The 15,853-nt window shown below is 36.9% G+C and overlaps 1 protein-coding gene across 1 annotated transcript in view; it reads right to left on the bottom strand.

The window, feature by feature from the left end:
- UTRN (utrophin) overlaps positions 1-15,853 on the bottom strand; it is a 645,934-nt gene that overhangs the window by 260,219 nt on the left and 369,862 nt on the right. The window lies entirely within an intron of this gene.

The raw sequence follows: 15,853 nt of genomic DNA, 5'->3' as shown, positions 1-15,853 counted from the left end.
CTTCCGATCTCTCAAGTGATCATTACTATTGACCCTGAATGTAACCAGCAGTAGAACAGCATAATGGAACTAGTTCTGCTTGAAAATCAATAATGCAGGGTCTGAATTGAATTCATAGGGTTTTATTTAATAATAGATTTCTGTTCCCAGATTCACAGTCAATAAAAGCCACAGACAGTCTTCCCAGGTCCCTAACAGATTTTTTCACCAGGTTATATAGTGTCATGGTGGGCTGGCTGTGCTGAGGCTCACCTGTGCCTGGAGTGGAAACTGCCTCAAGAACCAGAAGCTCACTGTCCCAGACCTGGTGGCTTAAAACTCATGCTGGGTGCATGTGTGTTTGTGTGTGCCCAAAATCCTGGGAGGAGAAGGGATTGCAGTGTGGCCACCACCACCAACACCCCCCCCCCCAGGGTTGATTTCTTGCTTTCTGTCTCTCAGTCTCTCTGGTGAGTGCAAGCACCCTAGGGCAAAAATCTTTCTTAAAAAAAAAAAAAAAAGAGGTAACTGGTATAAATTTCAGAGAGACTGTCCAATGAGCCAGTGTGCATATGACTTGGGGAAACTAAGGAAATATTTTCCCAGAATTAGAAAGACATTATGGGACTTTTTAGGGGCTTTTAAGTACTATAATAATAAAGATTTAAAATAAGGTAAAAAGGCCAACAAAGGTGTTCACGTTAGTTAATTTTATATTATCTAAATTTCACATCTTCTTTTTTTATTTTTTACTTTGCTATAGAGCACATGCACTCACCCAAGAGAGACAGAGAAAGAAAAAGTGAGAACACTCCCCCATCAAGGGGGATGGCCATGACACAATCCATTCTCCTCCATTCTCTTCTCGGGATTTTGGGGATTGTGGGCATGCACATGCATGTCCCCATGTGTTTTTCAAGCCACCAGGTCCAGGCCTTGAACCATGTAGTTGGACATGTGGGAGTCAGCCGCCCTAACCATCACATCAGTGGCTAGCCCTCACATCTATTTTTTTTTTTTAATTTTAAGTCTATCAAAGAAAAACCTAACAGAGAAAATAAAAACTTCTAAGGAACCACTGATCCATGATTGAATAGAAAACAAATATAACTGCTTCACCATTGTGATAACATTACAAAGCTTGCTGCTGCAAATAATTATGGCTTGTGGCTTAATCCGAAAGATTTGCTAACAGTTATTTCTCTCATCTGTATGACTCATTTTATAATTTGAAGATATCCAATAAAATTGTCTTTAAATACTAGAGCCAACCTTGCTTTATAAAGTAGTTCTTAAGCAATACTGTTCATTATAATTAAGTATGAGAATCATTTAAATAATATTTCAGAGTCAATACTTCTTAAGGGGATTAAGATTTTCCCTTTATTAAGATATGCTCGATGTCCCAGTACTTACCTAGTTCACAGTAACTGAGTTAAACACAGGATTATTTATCCACACATCCTTTCGGCCCAAATCTACTAAAGAGAAGTTACAGCATAAGAGATCTGTGAAAATTGTTTTAGAGGGGACAGGAGTGATGCAAATACACAAATAAGAAAGAGTCAAAGATGAATCATGCAGGACCTGGTAATGCAGGTTATGGGGTTTAGATGATATTTTTAAGTGATGGGGAGTTCCTGAGTTGTTTTAAACAGAGAACTGACATGACTTGATTTGCTTCTAAAAGATGACTAGGACTTCTGGTTAGACTGTAGGAAATAAATAATAAAAGCAAAAGAAATACTTAGATATTCAGAGTTATTAAGGTTGTCCAGTTAAAATGTCATGGCTTTCACTTTTAACAATGAAGATGGAGAGAAGTAGTTGATTAAGAATACACTTTGGAGGCAGAGATCAATATGCTTCCTGACACAGGCCAAATTTGAATAGAATATGAGGTAGGATAAAAAGCAAGCATGATTCACAGGGCTTGGGTTTGAGCTACAGAATTCAGAAGCTAACCAGGATGAAAATGACAGGAAGGGAAAGGGCATTGCAGAGCACAGAGAGACTCCTAGGACAAGTATCTAAAGAGAGAAGCATTCAGGGACTGGTTTTTAGTATAATGGCTATGTCTCTGGACTCCATGTAGTCGACCGCAGTTCGAGTCCCAGATCCAGTGGTTTAAAACTCATGCCAGGCGCATGTGTGTGCTTGCCCAAGATCCCAAGAGGAGAATGGAGGAGAAGGGATTGCGGTGTGGCCATCCCCCAGGGGGTAATTTCTCGCCTTCTGTCTCTCTCTGTCTCTCTCTGTCTTTCTGGCAAGCGCACGCACCCTACAGCAAAAACCTCTCAAAAAAAAAAAAAAAAAAAAGAAAGAGAGAAGCGTTCAGATGGGCTTTGCAAGAGAAGTAATAGAGTTGGCAACCAAAGGAACTAAACAAATGGACTCCTAAAAAGAGTAGTTCAGGAGTTAGCAAGTAGTATGGTGGTTTAAGGTGCTAGATTCCCACGTGGTCAACCACAGTTCAAGTCTCAGATCTGATGGCCCAAAACCATGAGCCCAAAATCACGAGAGGAGAATAGGGGAGAAGGGATTGCAGCATGGCCACCACCACCCAGTGGGGAGAGGGGTTATTTCTCACTTTCTGTCTCTGTCTTTCTCTGGTTAGTGTACAGTCCTTATGGAAAAAAAAATTTAAAAAGAAAATTAAAAAAGAAAAAAAGAGAACAGTTCACATAGAAGGAATGATACTTATTCAGGCTTGGAGTTAAAAGATCAGGTTCATACACTTGAGAAACTGAGTTAATATATGATTTGGGTCCAATAGTACAGGAAATGATCTCTAGGAAATCATACCATTTAGAAGTGTGCAATTTTATAAACTATACATGCTGACTCCTCACTGGAACTTCAGGTCTAGTCATTTTTGGACATTCAATATAATTATTTCTCAATAGTTATAAAAAATTTTCATAAACTAAAATGCTTGGGATTGATTTGTAACACTATTTCTTAACACTTTAGTATTTTTTTTCCTGCACCTCAATTTTTTAATCAAATATTTTAGGTCCTGAAAATGATCACCAACAAAGAGGAGTCTGTTAGACTAAGCGGTGAAGACTTTGATAAAAGGAAACAAAGTGCTCTAATCTGTGCCTTTGGAATGTTCAGGGGTTCTTAATAATTCATACATTAAAAGCTAGAAATTACCTTTGTTTAGTATCAAGAATGGCTTCTAAACTCCTGCAATTACCAGGTGAATAACTTTCTTGGGAGTACAGCAACTTAGGAAAAGCTTGTATTCTAACTTTACACAGACTCCATGGCCCAAAGTACTGAAAGGAATGTATGTATCCTCATGTTTAACACAGCTGTGCAAAAGCACATGACTACTTCATTTACATATTCACTGGTAGGAACCATCCTGGCCAACTCACTGCTGAAAATGGGAGCATGGCAACCAAAGGAAGATAATGAAGGGGTGGAGGGGGCCTCAGAAAACAATACCCCTAAATGGCTCTTCAGCAAGCTGAGTACTTTGACCTGAAGGTAAACTTGCACATCTTTCTCCTCCTCCCCTTCCTCCCCAAATGCAGGCCTTTCCCCCAATCAGGGCCAAAGAAACTAGAACCCCCCTCCCTAAGGCTGCCATCAGACTTTGAATATTACACTAACCTTCCCCATATTTCTGTGTAAGAGCTGGCCATAAAGAAATTCTTGGACCCACCTTGTCTGATACTAGGTTATAAAACCTTCATTCCAGAAGGGTCCTTCCCCATACATCGTAAGAAAGAAAGTCAGTCACACAGAGAGGCCAAGACAAATCCACACAAGGGTCTTGCTGGGTTTCCCCCTCAGTCTCTTACCAGTAAATCCTTCCCTCTTCATCTAATCACATTTCACACAACTGTCTATTCTTCATTGCACCTGAGTATAAAAACAGTTTTCTCCAAGTCTTCGGTCTTCATTTCTAATGGCTCCCAATAAACCTGTTACACTTTTCTCATGTTAATCTGTCTTTTGTCAAAAGAGGATGTTTGTCACAAGTGTGTGGGCTGTGATCCTTATGAGGGGGAAAAGAAGGGATCACCCCCGTTCCACTTCGACACTGACAGTGTTGCATTCATTTATTTATTCATTCATTTGTTCATATATTCATTTATTTTGCTTTAGAAATATGCAACATGGTACCAGCAGATTGCATAACAGTTAAGTCACTGGACTCCCACATAGTCGACTGCAGTTCAAGTCCCAGACTGGTAGCTTAAAATTCATGCAGGGCGCATATACATGTATGCCCAAAATCCTGAGAGGAGGATGTAGGGGAAGGGACTGTGGTGTGGCACCATCCCCCCTGGGGAGTAATTTCTTGCTTTCTGTCTCTCTGTGTCTCTCCAGCAAGTGTACATGTCCTATAGCAAATACCTCTTTAAAAAAAAAAGAATATGCAACAGACATATAATCCATTACATATCTGAGAAAATATAATTATTTTAGAATTTATACTTAGTTAAGAAAATTGTGACTAAAATGACGTATTTAACTTATTGAATAGAATAAAACTCACTGAAAAGCCTCCATGAATCTGTCACTAGGGGAAGGTCCTGAGATGCTTCTGTATAATTTTTTCTATGACTTTTTAAAATTAATTTATTTACTTCTTCCGAAAGGAAGAGACAGTATGCCCGACAGGGTCCTGACACTGCAAACCACCCAGGCCTCAGCTATCCCCAGTTCATGGGTATGTACCAGTTTTACCTCACTTTGCAAACAAATCCCCTTTGGTGCTAAACTATAAAACACAAAGGCCTCCCCACACCCATTCCACCAACAAATTCATTCTCACATTTTTGACTCTCCTTCAAAAATATTCCTGTGTGTGTGTGTGTGTGTGTGTGTGTGTGTGTCTTCCCTACGGGAGGAGAAATCCAAATTTTGACCTTCAAAACACAATAATGGTACTTTCTTTGGATGAAGTGAGGAAAGAGAAAAGGTTGAAGCTTCACTGAAAAGGCAGCGTCGGTTTCTTTTCCCCTTTAAAAGGCCACATCAAGAAAATAAAATATTTTCTCAAAATATCTCTATTTCACTATTTTCTATAGACTTCCTGAAATGAATAAAAATTAAAAAGTTCCCTCTATCCTATAAGTTTGCACTTCATTTTCTTATAAACAATGCAGTAATTTACTTAAATTTTTGCTCAATTCAACCTCATTGAGCTTGAATAAGCTTGAAATTCAGGCGAACCATTGTTCTTTCTGAGTGTTGGTTTTGGCATGCAATTCACTTGCCCTTTTCAGCTTCACATCCTCCAGAAATGGAATAGCTTAGATATTTGGGTTTACTCATCATAAAACAAAAAGGAGTTTTAAATCTAAAATAAAAATAATGAGATTAATTAGAAAATAGTTTTGTTTCTAACCAAAAAAAAAAAAAAGCTTGAATGGTTGAGATGAGGACTACCAAAGAGAACTGAAAAATCTTTTCTCCTGAACATTGCTTAAGAAAACAAAATTTGAAAACTGACTGTCCTTTTTTTGGTAAGTCTGTGACCTTGTGAAATGAATCCTAAAGTTAGAGTTTATAAGGGCATATCACAGCATTATTGAATATCGTGATCGATAACAACCAAATATCACAAATCCTCCTCTAAGGTGAAATCTGGCTACTTGCACTACTGGAGACTTTCAAGATCACAAAACTGGAACTCGGTGGTGACAAAAGATATCCTGCAAGGAACATTACCTTCAAAAGTAAAATGAATTAAATCTATAGTACAATAAGAAGAAAGTGAATTCAATTCCTTGGGGCCTAATAGAAGTGAGAGTATTGAAGTCCCCTGTTAGCCACAGTTTTGCTTTCTAAGGTTTCAGATACCAGTGGTCAGCCACAGTTTGAAAATAGGTGAGTACAGTATAATAAGATATTTTGAGAGACAGAAAAAAACACACTCACATAACTTTTATTACGGTATATTGTTACAGCAGTTCTATTTTATTATTAGTTATTGTTGTTAACCTTTTTCTGAGAGAGAGATTTTTGCTATACAGCACATGCACTTGCAGGAGAGACAGCGAGAGATGAGAGACAGAAAGTGATAAATAACCCCCCAGGGGGAATGTTCACACCCCAATCTCTTCTCCTCTATTCTCCTCTCAGAATTTTGGGCATGCATGTACATGCATCTGGCATGAGTTTAAGCTCCAATCGTGGTCGACTACATGGAAGTCCAGTGATATAATCATTACACTATCTGCTGGTACCAATCTTCTTCTGTGCCTAATTTATAAAAGAAAGTGATTCATACTCATGGAGGCTTGGCAAGCCCAAAATATACAGGGTAGGTCTGCAGTCTGGAGATCCAGGACAGAATGGCAGTTCAAGGTCAAAGGCCACTTGTTGGCAGGATTCCCTCCTTGGGGAAGGTCAGTATTTTTTTAACCAAGGCCTTCAACTAATTAGATGAAGCCCACCCACAATACGTAAAATACTCTGCTTTACTACAAGTCTACTGGTTTAACTGTCTCATCTTTGACAAATACCTTCACAGAAACATCCTGTTTGACCAAAGATCTGGGTACCAAAGTCTAGCCAGGCTGTGACATCACAACATTGGTGAGGAGAGAAAAAGGAAATCTGGGAAACACGAGAAGCCACTGCAGCTTGCTTTGTAATACATCTCAGTAGGGTGGCTGACCGTCCTGGATGTCTGGGACTGTGAGGTTTCTTGAGGTCAGAAAATTTGTGTTAAAATGGTAAGAGTCCCAATCAAAATGGGACAAGTTCACCCAAAGGGAAGGTTATTTTCTCAGTCCTTATTCTTTCTTCAATCTTTTCCAGTTTATCTTTTAAGTTAAACTTATATAGGTTCATGGGAACACCAGTCTTTGGGTAACATACCCTCCAGGATGAATTAACAAAATCAGTGTGGTTTACACTAGTGTCTGCTCCATTTTGGTATAAGTGTTCATCTCTAAGTATACTAAGAAATCTAGGATCCAACTCCAACATGACAATGCCATCAAAGTTTAAAAAGAACCTAAAATGCCTATTGAAGTAAGACAACTTGGGCCAGCAGGTGGCATGGAGTTAAGGTGCTGAATCCCACATGGCTGACTGCATGGTTTTGAAAAAAACATGTTCGGCATGTGTGCATGCATGACCAAAATCCTGAGAGGAGACCAGAGGAGAAGGAATTACAGTGTGGCCATCCCCTCTGGGGGGTGACTCTTATTTATAAACTTCAGTACACCCTTTTTGGAAGCTTTTTGTAATGTTTTCCTTTTGCAAACTTGAACAAACAAGATTACCAATTAAATGTTGGTGTGACGAGAAGAGTAGTTCCTAAACTTGTTTCCATAAAGAAAATAGACTCAACGGGAAAAAATGCTTATAAAATAATTGAGATGAACAAAGTTAAATATGTTTCTCCACTGTAGAATTTTTCATAGCCTTGAAAATATAATGGACATTCTGCAGCTATAAAAGAAGACAGGATTTGCATCATTTTCCAAATTAATTGAGCCACAAAAGTCATTTTCACAGGACACATAAGAGATCTTCTAAAAGTTCATAAAAAAAAAATGTTGTATGGATTTCCAAAATCTTTGAACCAAAATAAACTAGTGCTTTAGTTCCATTTTTCCACAAACTGTTTGAATTTCCATGATACTATCTCCCGGAATAGGATTCAAGTAAGATCCTGTTTGTTAAATCTAAGACCTACAAGATATACTTGGGAAATATTTTGGTTATTCAAAATATTTCTAGATACATATTTCTGGCTGCACATTTATTTTCCTAAGCAATGATAAAGACTCTAAATTTGTTTATTATCCTAGTATATGTCTCAAATGTTGATTCCCTAGTGAGTTTCCCCTTAAAGAGAAAATTGATTACTTTTCTCTTTCCACTAAAACAAACCAACAAATAAGTGGGCAAAGGCTGGGCAGTGAGGCCAAGGACAGCAAGTGACAGGACAGCTGCTCCTCACTGTCCTCCTCCTTGGAGAGGCCATGGGAGGCTTAGTGAGCAAATGCTCTTCTACCAGGGAGAAACCACAGATTGAGAGTCAAGGAGTCACCTGCCAAAGTACTCTATCAGATTAAGCTCCACTGAATTGTGTTAAAGTTTACATTGATCCTTGAAGCTCAAATAAGAACTCCCTGATGAAAATCAAGAAAGTTAAGACAATACGATTTGAGGAAAATGTACGGTGCAAGTTGAAGGAAATTTCTAACTCAGGGACTAAGTCAGGCAGGATCAAACTCACAGGGATTCCAGTTCGAGGGAGTTGGATAATCGATGTCTATGACAGCTGGACTCAAAGCTAGTTTGACCGACTAGAGATAAGGCTTTAACCTCAGATCAAATTTGAGAGAAAGTATGAACAGCATTTTTAATATAAAACAAGGCATTCATGCAAACTCAAAACCCATACTTACTGGAAGGAGAAAATGCAAAACTAGTGAAAATATTGAAAATGTTAGTACAGTGTGTGGCACTTAAACTGAGCATTAGCTAATTCTAATGATTGCCTTCTGTGATACTGCTAATATTGCCAGCAACAGATGTTGTCACTGAAAATGCTAATTATTGTAGGTCACAGATGCCATCCAGCTCGCTCGCTCACTCTCTCTCTCTCTCTCTCTCTTTCTTGGTTTGTATTAGCAATTCGATCCATGCGTGCATAAGCTGCATAGGATTTGAAGTGTGTTTCGTGCAGAATATCATCACATCAAAATGACAAAGAGATCAATTATTTTAGTCTCAATGTCAGACATTGTTTTATAAAATGCATAGAACAAAACTAAGTTTGTCATCAATGGTCATTGTTGCATTTCATGTTGATAGGTTACAATCAAAATTTATCTCTAACAGATTCCAACAAGCAAATACTCCCAACCTACAATGTTAAAATATGAAAAAACAAACCATAAGACATATTCCATGTTAACTTCCCAAGAAAGAGTCATTGCCATGTGAATTTAAATACTAAAAACACAGGAAGACAACTTGAAAATTTTTCTTTTTAGTAACTCTCAAAGGCAAGTATTTACAAAAAAAGATAAGGGAGATTCAAAATAACAATAATAGGTTGTATGAATTCATCAGAATAATTTATGTTTAATTTCTTTTTTTTTTTGGAGAGGTTTTTTGGTTGTTGTTTTTTGTTTTTTGTTTTTTGTTCTTTTGCTATAGGGCACATGCGCTCGCCAGACAGAGAGAGACAGAGAGACAGAAAGCGAGAAATCACCCCCCAGGGGGGATAGCCACGCCACAATCCCTTCTCCTCCATTCTCCTCTTGGGATCTTGGGCACGCACGCACACGCGCCCGGAGTGAGTTCAAGCCACCGGGTGCAGGATGCAAACCGCGGTTGACTACGTGGGAGTCCAGTGACATAGCCATTATGCTAACTGCTGGTCCCCAATTTATGTTTAATTTCTAAATAACCTAGTTATCATGAAACTTAACTTGCCTTTATACTAATAAAATCTGAAAATGAAAATTTCTCACTTTATACTTAATATTAAGTTAACTGTCAGATATAAAAGATGGAGGGGAAGAGAGAAAAATCGTATCTACATTAAAGTTAAAGAATTCTGAGATTAGTTGCAAGAAATGTAGGACTGAAGGCTTTTAAAACAGAGGTAACACAATAAATAGAATATTGATTCATTTCTAAGTAATTTTCTACAAATAAATGACAGGTTGTCTCTTGGCAAAACTGATAATGAGGGAAAAGTTATTTGGTCACAATGAAGAAAGAGTGAGAATAGATCTAGAATTGAAGTTTAATAATGAAACTGCACAGGAAGTTCTATTACAATGTACTGCCTAGCAAACTGATGGTTACAGTCTATCTGAATTCATTTCATAAAATATTTTTAATACCCATTATGTGTCAGGGCTATGATTCTGAATGCATAGCAAACTTCTAATGAATGTGCTATAAAATGTTGGTGCATAAAAACTTTATTTTTGTTATAAATTCTGTACCTTGCTATTTTGAATATAACAGTCTAGAAAAAAATGATGAACTGGTAGATTCTATGACTCGGTACAAATTTGGTACAAGTAAGCCTGGGAACCAAGAGGTGCTATCAAGCCAGTGCCAAAGTGAGATCTGTGTTCACTGGGAATTAGAAGAACTTTTTCAGAAGAGTTATACTCAATAACTACAGAGAGTCATAAAGAAGCCAAGGAAAGATGGTGATGAGTGGATCCTTCTGTAAACACTGTAAGAGACTAGGCTTAGATAAAATAGTCACAGACTTTAGTTTAATTTTTTGTCTTTTAAAGCTATCAAACATGCTACAAACTCTAATGTTTAAAACCAAGCTACAATTACAAAATGTCCCACACACTGTACTGGGGAGACATATGACAAAAAAGACAAGTTCTCATAACATCAAGAATGAACCTTTAATGAGATGATAATAACTCATCTGAATGAAGTACTCAAGTTTAAAAAATTATATTGTCTAGAGTTGATCTATTATCATTTTAAAGATGAGGTTATAATTTTATGAAGTGTTATAATACACAACTTTAAGTACCTGAAACTGTTAAATCAGTTTCTTTTAAAAATTTTCAATAATTTTTATGCTAAAGCTCATGTGCACACACACGAGTATAAGGCAGAAAAAGAAAGAGGAATATTCTCCACAGGATCTGCTCACTCCTTGCCCCACTTCCTCCAGTCCTCCAATCTGAGGAATCATGGGCACTCACCCTAAGCCTGGAGTGTTTCAGGCTAACTGCAGTGAGAGTGTGGACTGCAGTCACCACGTGGGATCTGGTTTCCCCTGAGCAACACATTATGACTCAACCTTATAGCTGGCCCAGTTCACTCATTTCTTAAGGCAAGGTCATTAATAACTTAGTAGAAGTTAAGCCCCTTCACATTCCTTTTTTTCTCTCACAATTCTGATTTGTCCTTCTGAAGATGATTAAGGAGGTAAAACAACATTTATGGGGTATCATGTACATCTGTAGGCAGTGTGTGGGGTAGGACCTTACCAGGCATGGTCTATCTACAGACAGTTCTCAAAGATACAACTTACTATTTCTACTGATAGATGTGGAAAGTGACAAAAAAAAAAAAGAGTGTGAAACAGTGTCCAACTCCAAAAGCCAATGGTTCCAGAATTCCAAGGAAACAGAGAAGTAAAAATAAAGCTGAAGAGATAGGCAAGATTCATATTCTGCAAAGACATTTTAGAATACTTCCACTTACTTAATTCAGCATTGGATTGAGTTAAATTATATGACTATCAGTATTGATGTACCACTGCTGTGCCAAAAGTGGATCAGAATTTTTCAGAATTAATTGATAATATGAAAGTGAATTTCCTAAAAAATATTAATTGTTTAAATAATGCTAGGGCCTTTCTTTTAATTTTTGCCTTATTTGGGGGAACTAATAGATATACCTGTGACCTAACATTTTTTTTATAAATCATTGGAATGTCTGTTTTTTTTTTTTCTTAAGAAGATGTCAAAACTTTGTACCATAGGGACTAAGACATGCTATTTGGCCCCCAAATACTTAGGGAATACTTCATGATTTCAAGACAGAATTGCTTCCTAAGTAATTTTCATTCCTTATCATCAAATAGATGTTAAGTACTGAAATATCAAACAGATGTATGCCAGTTCAGAGGAAATTTAAATTTTATTATGTTCAAATGGCAAATAAATTTAAGAAAAAAGTTCTTAGAAAGAATTAATAAACACAGCATAAACTCTCAAAATAACAGATTTTAAATACTAAAATCCCAGGCTAACAACTGTATGATAAGACCAGTATTATCAGACACTACAGGAGTAGACATTGGGTCAGCCTTTCTGGAATGCCATCTGGAATGTCTAATTTTTGATCCAGCAAAGCCACATACAGGAACCTACCCTGACAAAAACAATAATCACTACAATCAATGAATTATGTGTAAACAATCCATTATAGTATTAGAGGTAAAAATTAAAAATAGGTACTTGTCCAGCTGACCACATACAGTAGGATCTATACCACTACTATAAAAAAAATCAGTTTTTAAACTGGTTAAATAAACATAAAAATTTTTATTAAGTGCTATTAAAGAAACAAAATATTCAAAAAAAGCAAGAAGTATTATACAATATGTAATTCCTAATTCACATAAGTAAGTTTTACATGCATCATATACAGAAAAAGAAGAGTAAAAGTAAAGTAAGACAGTAATAACATTACTTTCTGTGTAGCAGAATTACCTGACAAGGTTTATTTTCTTCTTTCTTCCTTCCCATATTTTCCACAACGAGCATTTTTTAAAAGCTGAACTCAAGAATCAAATGTGAATGCAACTTTTAAAATTAATGAAATCTATTTTAATTTACCAAATAAAATTAAAAGTGATTTCCTGTATATGCATATACAAAAGCTAATCATTATACTTTGACAGTATAATTTAGATTTTTCTAAAAAACAATGTTTTATAATTTAGAGATACCAACTTAGAGATAAAAAAATAAAACCTAAGGTTCAGAACAATTAAGTGGCATATCCGTTTCACTCAACACGGTTAAAGGTATGTCCAGAAAGATCATCTCCCCACTCCCAACCCAGGTGATATGCTTTAGATAATGGTTTGTCCCTAAAAGGTTTATGTTTTAGTATATAGTCCCCAGTATAATGGTGTTAGGAGATGATGAGATCTTTAAAAGAAGGTGAGCAAGTATTGGATCATGGAGGCATTAGCAAGATGGAGTTATTTCTAGCTCTCATGAGCAGGGGTTAGTTCTCACGACAGAGGGTTAGTATAAAAGGAAAATAGCTGCCTCCGAGTCTTTCTTCCTCTCTGCACGTGCCTACTATTCTCTCTGCTCTTTTCAAGCATATTTCTAACTCCTCAACTTGGGATCTCCTAGTTCCCAGAATTGTAAGTCAAATAAACCTCTATTCTTTATAAATTATCCAGTCTCACAAACTTCTGTCATCAACACAGTTATCTGGCTAAGACATCAAGACTCCATTCACTGGGACCAGTAGTTAGCATAATGGCTATGTCACTGAACTCTCATGTAGCCAACTATGCTTTGAGTCCTGGACCCAGTGGCTTAAACTCATGCCGGGCGCATGTGCGTGCGTGCCCGCCCAAGATCTCAAGAGGAGAATAAAGGAGAAGGTACTGTGGCATGGCCATCCCCCCTGGGGGTGATTTCTCACTTTCTGTCTCTCTCAGTCTTTCTGGCAAGCGCACGTGCCCTACAGCAAAAACCTCTCAAAACAACAACAACAACAACAAAAAAACTCTATTTGCTATTCCTCCATACTTTATAAGAACTTCAATTTTTTATTCAGTCATTCAAATGACTTTTATTCCATGCAAAATGATATCCCAGAGAACTATTTAAGTAACTTTCCTCCCTTATTTCCACCTATAATCAACCACCCTATTTCCTTATACTTATCTGTACTAAAAATGTAGATGTCATGGGCTGGCAGATGGCGTAGTGGTTAAGGACACTGGACTCCCACATGGCTGAACATGGTTCGAGTCCTGGACCTGGCAGCTTCCTTTCTCACTTACTCTCTCTGATCAAATTATAAATAAATAAATAAATGTATGTATGTTATATTAAATAATTATTTTTTAAAAAGGTATATATCAGGAAATATATGGGATAGTTTGATTTCTGGTCTTTAGTTTCTGGCCTTTACTAATAAGGAAAACATTTGAGTGTTCTACACAGTGCTTTGAGCCTTAAATGACATTTCTCCTAGCCTGCAATAAATATTTGCTTATTTGGATTTAATTTAAAGAGCAGGGAGGTTAATCAAGAGCAATTAATCAAGATTACAAACTGGATGTTATAAATAAATAAATACATTTTTAAATCCCCCAACAACCTTTGAGTTATGTCTAGTGTAGTAATACAACATTCCAATTCATTCTTGGAAAACAAGATAAAATATCTTGCTCTATGTAAGTTTCAGTAAATAAGAAACAACCCTATGTTACAAAGATTACAACTTCTGCTCTTCTTTCACAATATAAGAAGGGGAAATTCAGTTTATTTGGCAATGCAAAAAGCTTAAAATGTAATGATTTTAAAACATTAAAAAACCACAACAGCATGTGTCCAGACAGAACCACACCACATATGATTAAGTCAAATTATAAAGCAATAGCTTTAAGTAACAACTCAGATGACAAAAGCAAAACAAAAAGAGGCAACTATCAGTGGATTTTACAATAAATTATAATAAATTATTATGAGCAGATCATTCCTTTGACAAAACTTATGAGTGTCTTCTCTATATAAAGAAAAGAAACATTTCAGAGTCTAAGAATAGAATCTTGATAAACTTCTACTAGTTTTGATAAATGTGAAACACATAAAGACATGTCAACACCACCAAAAAACAAAGCCCCCCCACAAGCCTGCCTCAACAAAACTTATCAGTTCCAGGAAAATGCTGTTAAATAGGGGAACCAACCAAACTTTGCTATTATAATTAATTTTAAAGAATTAATGTTTTTAGTAAGGAAAACAATTTTTAATCTTTATAAGAGCAAGTAAACTATAATAAATGAGAATATCAACACCACTTATGCCATGCTTTGGGAAGGCATAAACTTCTATAATAGGCATGTGAAAAATTGTAAAAGGAAAAAAATGAGTTTTAGAAAGCTTTTCATTTAAATTTAATGAGCTAAAAGAACGAAAGCTATAGACTCAGTAAATGTTTATCACCAGGTTAAGTCAAGACACTTTTAAACTAATTCGTATCTGTTACCCACCATCTTATGTTGAAATCTGAAGAATACATAAAGACAGCAATTGAGGTACTTTTACAATTCTCATCTGACCAACCTTTATTATAATAGGATTTCTATTACTTATAAAACATGTTATCATGAAAATACTCAAGTATACAGAATGATTGAAAGAATAGCAAAAATAAATATACATATACTGGCAACCAGATTCAAAGACTGTTATTTTATCTACCATGCGTATTTTATCTAAAGAGAGAGATCTATTTTGGGGGACCATCTTCAAGTAAATCACTCACTTGGTGTCAATAGTCTGAGTCAGAAACTTATAAAATACACGTTTGCAACACACTCCCATAAAATCAAGATTACTGTATATCCATATCAAAGTCACTGCCACTATTAACACATTCTAGGACATATCACATGAACTGTCTAAGCCTCTGTCTCACTGTCTTCAAAAATGAGGAAGCTGGGGCCAGCAGATGGCATAGTGACTAAGGCACTGGACCCTCGCATGGTCAACTGGGGTCCAAGACCCAGATCTGGTGGCTTGAAAATCATGCAGAGCATGTGTACATGTGTGAACAAAATCCCAGGAGGAGAATGGAAGAGAAGGGATTGTGGCATGACCTCCCTGGGGGAGTTATTTCTTACTTATCCTTTTTCTGTGTGTCTTTCGGGCAAACATGCTCTATTGCAAAACTAGGGGCCAGCAGTTAGCATAATAGCTATGTCGCTGGACTCCCATGTAGTCGACCATGGTTCAAGTCCTGGACCCGGTGGCTTAAACTCACGCCGGGCGCATGTGCATGCGTGCCCAAGATCCCGAGAGGAGAATGGAGGAGAAGGGATTGCGGCATGGCCATCCCCCCTGGGGGGTGATTTCTCGCTTTCTACCTCTCTGTCTCTCTGTCTGGCAAGCTCACGCACCCTATAGCAAAAACCTCTCAAAAAAAAAACCTCTATTGCAAAACTCTAAAATAAAAATTAAACTACTCTGATTGCCCTGCTCAATCTCAACATGAAGCTCAGAAAAACTGTAAGAAATCTAAGCCCTCTACCCTAACCTTCACTGTTACAGAAGCATTTCTAGAAATCACTTCAGCTTTTAAAGTAAGGATACCATTTGGCCCATGTAAACTACTGAATTATTAAATT

This window comes from Tupaia chinensis, unplaced genomic scaffold (assembly GCF_000334495.1).
Source record: "Tupaia chinensis unplaced genomic scaffold, TupChi_1.0 Scaffold139457_1, whole genome shotgun sequence".
Taxonomy (NCBI): domain Eukaryota; kingdom Metazoa; phylum Chordata; class Mammalia; order Scandentia; family Tupaiidae; genus Tupaia; species Tupaia belangeri.
This window is presented reverse-complemented; position numbering and strand designations above follow the sequence as displayed.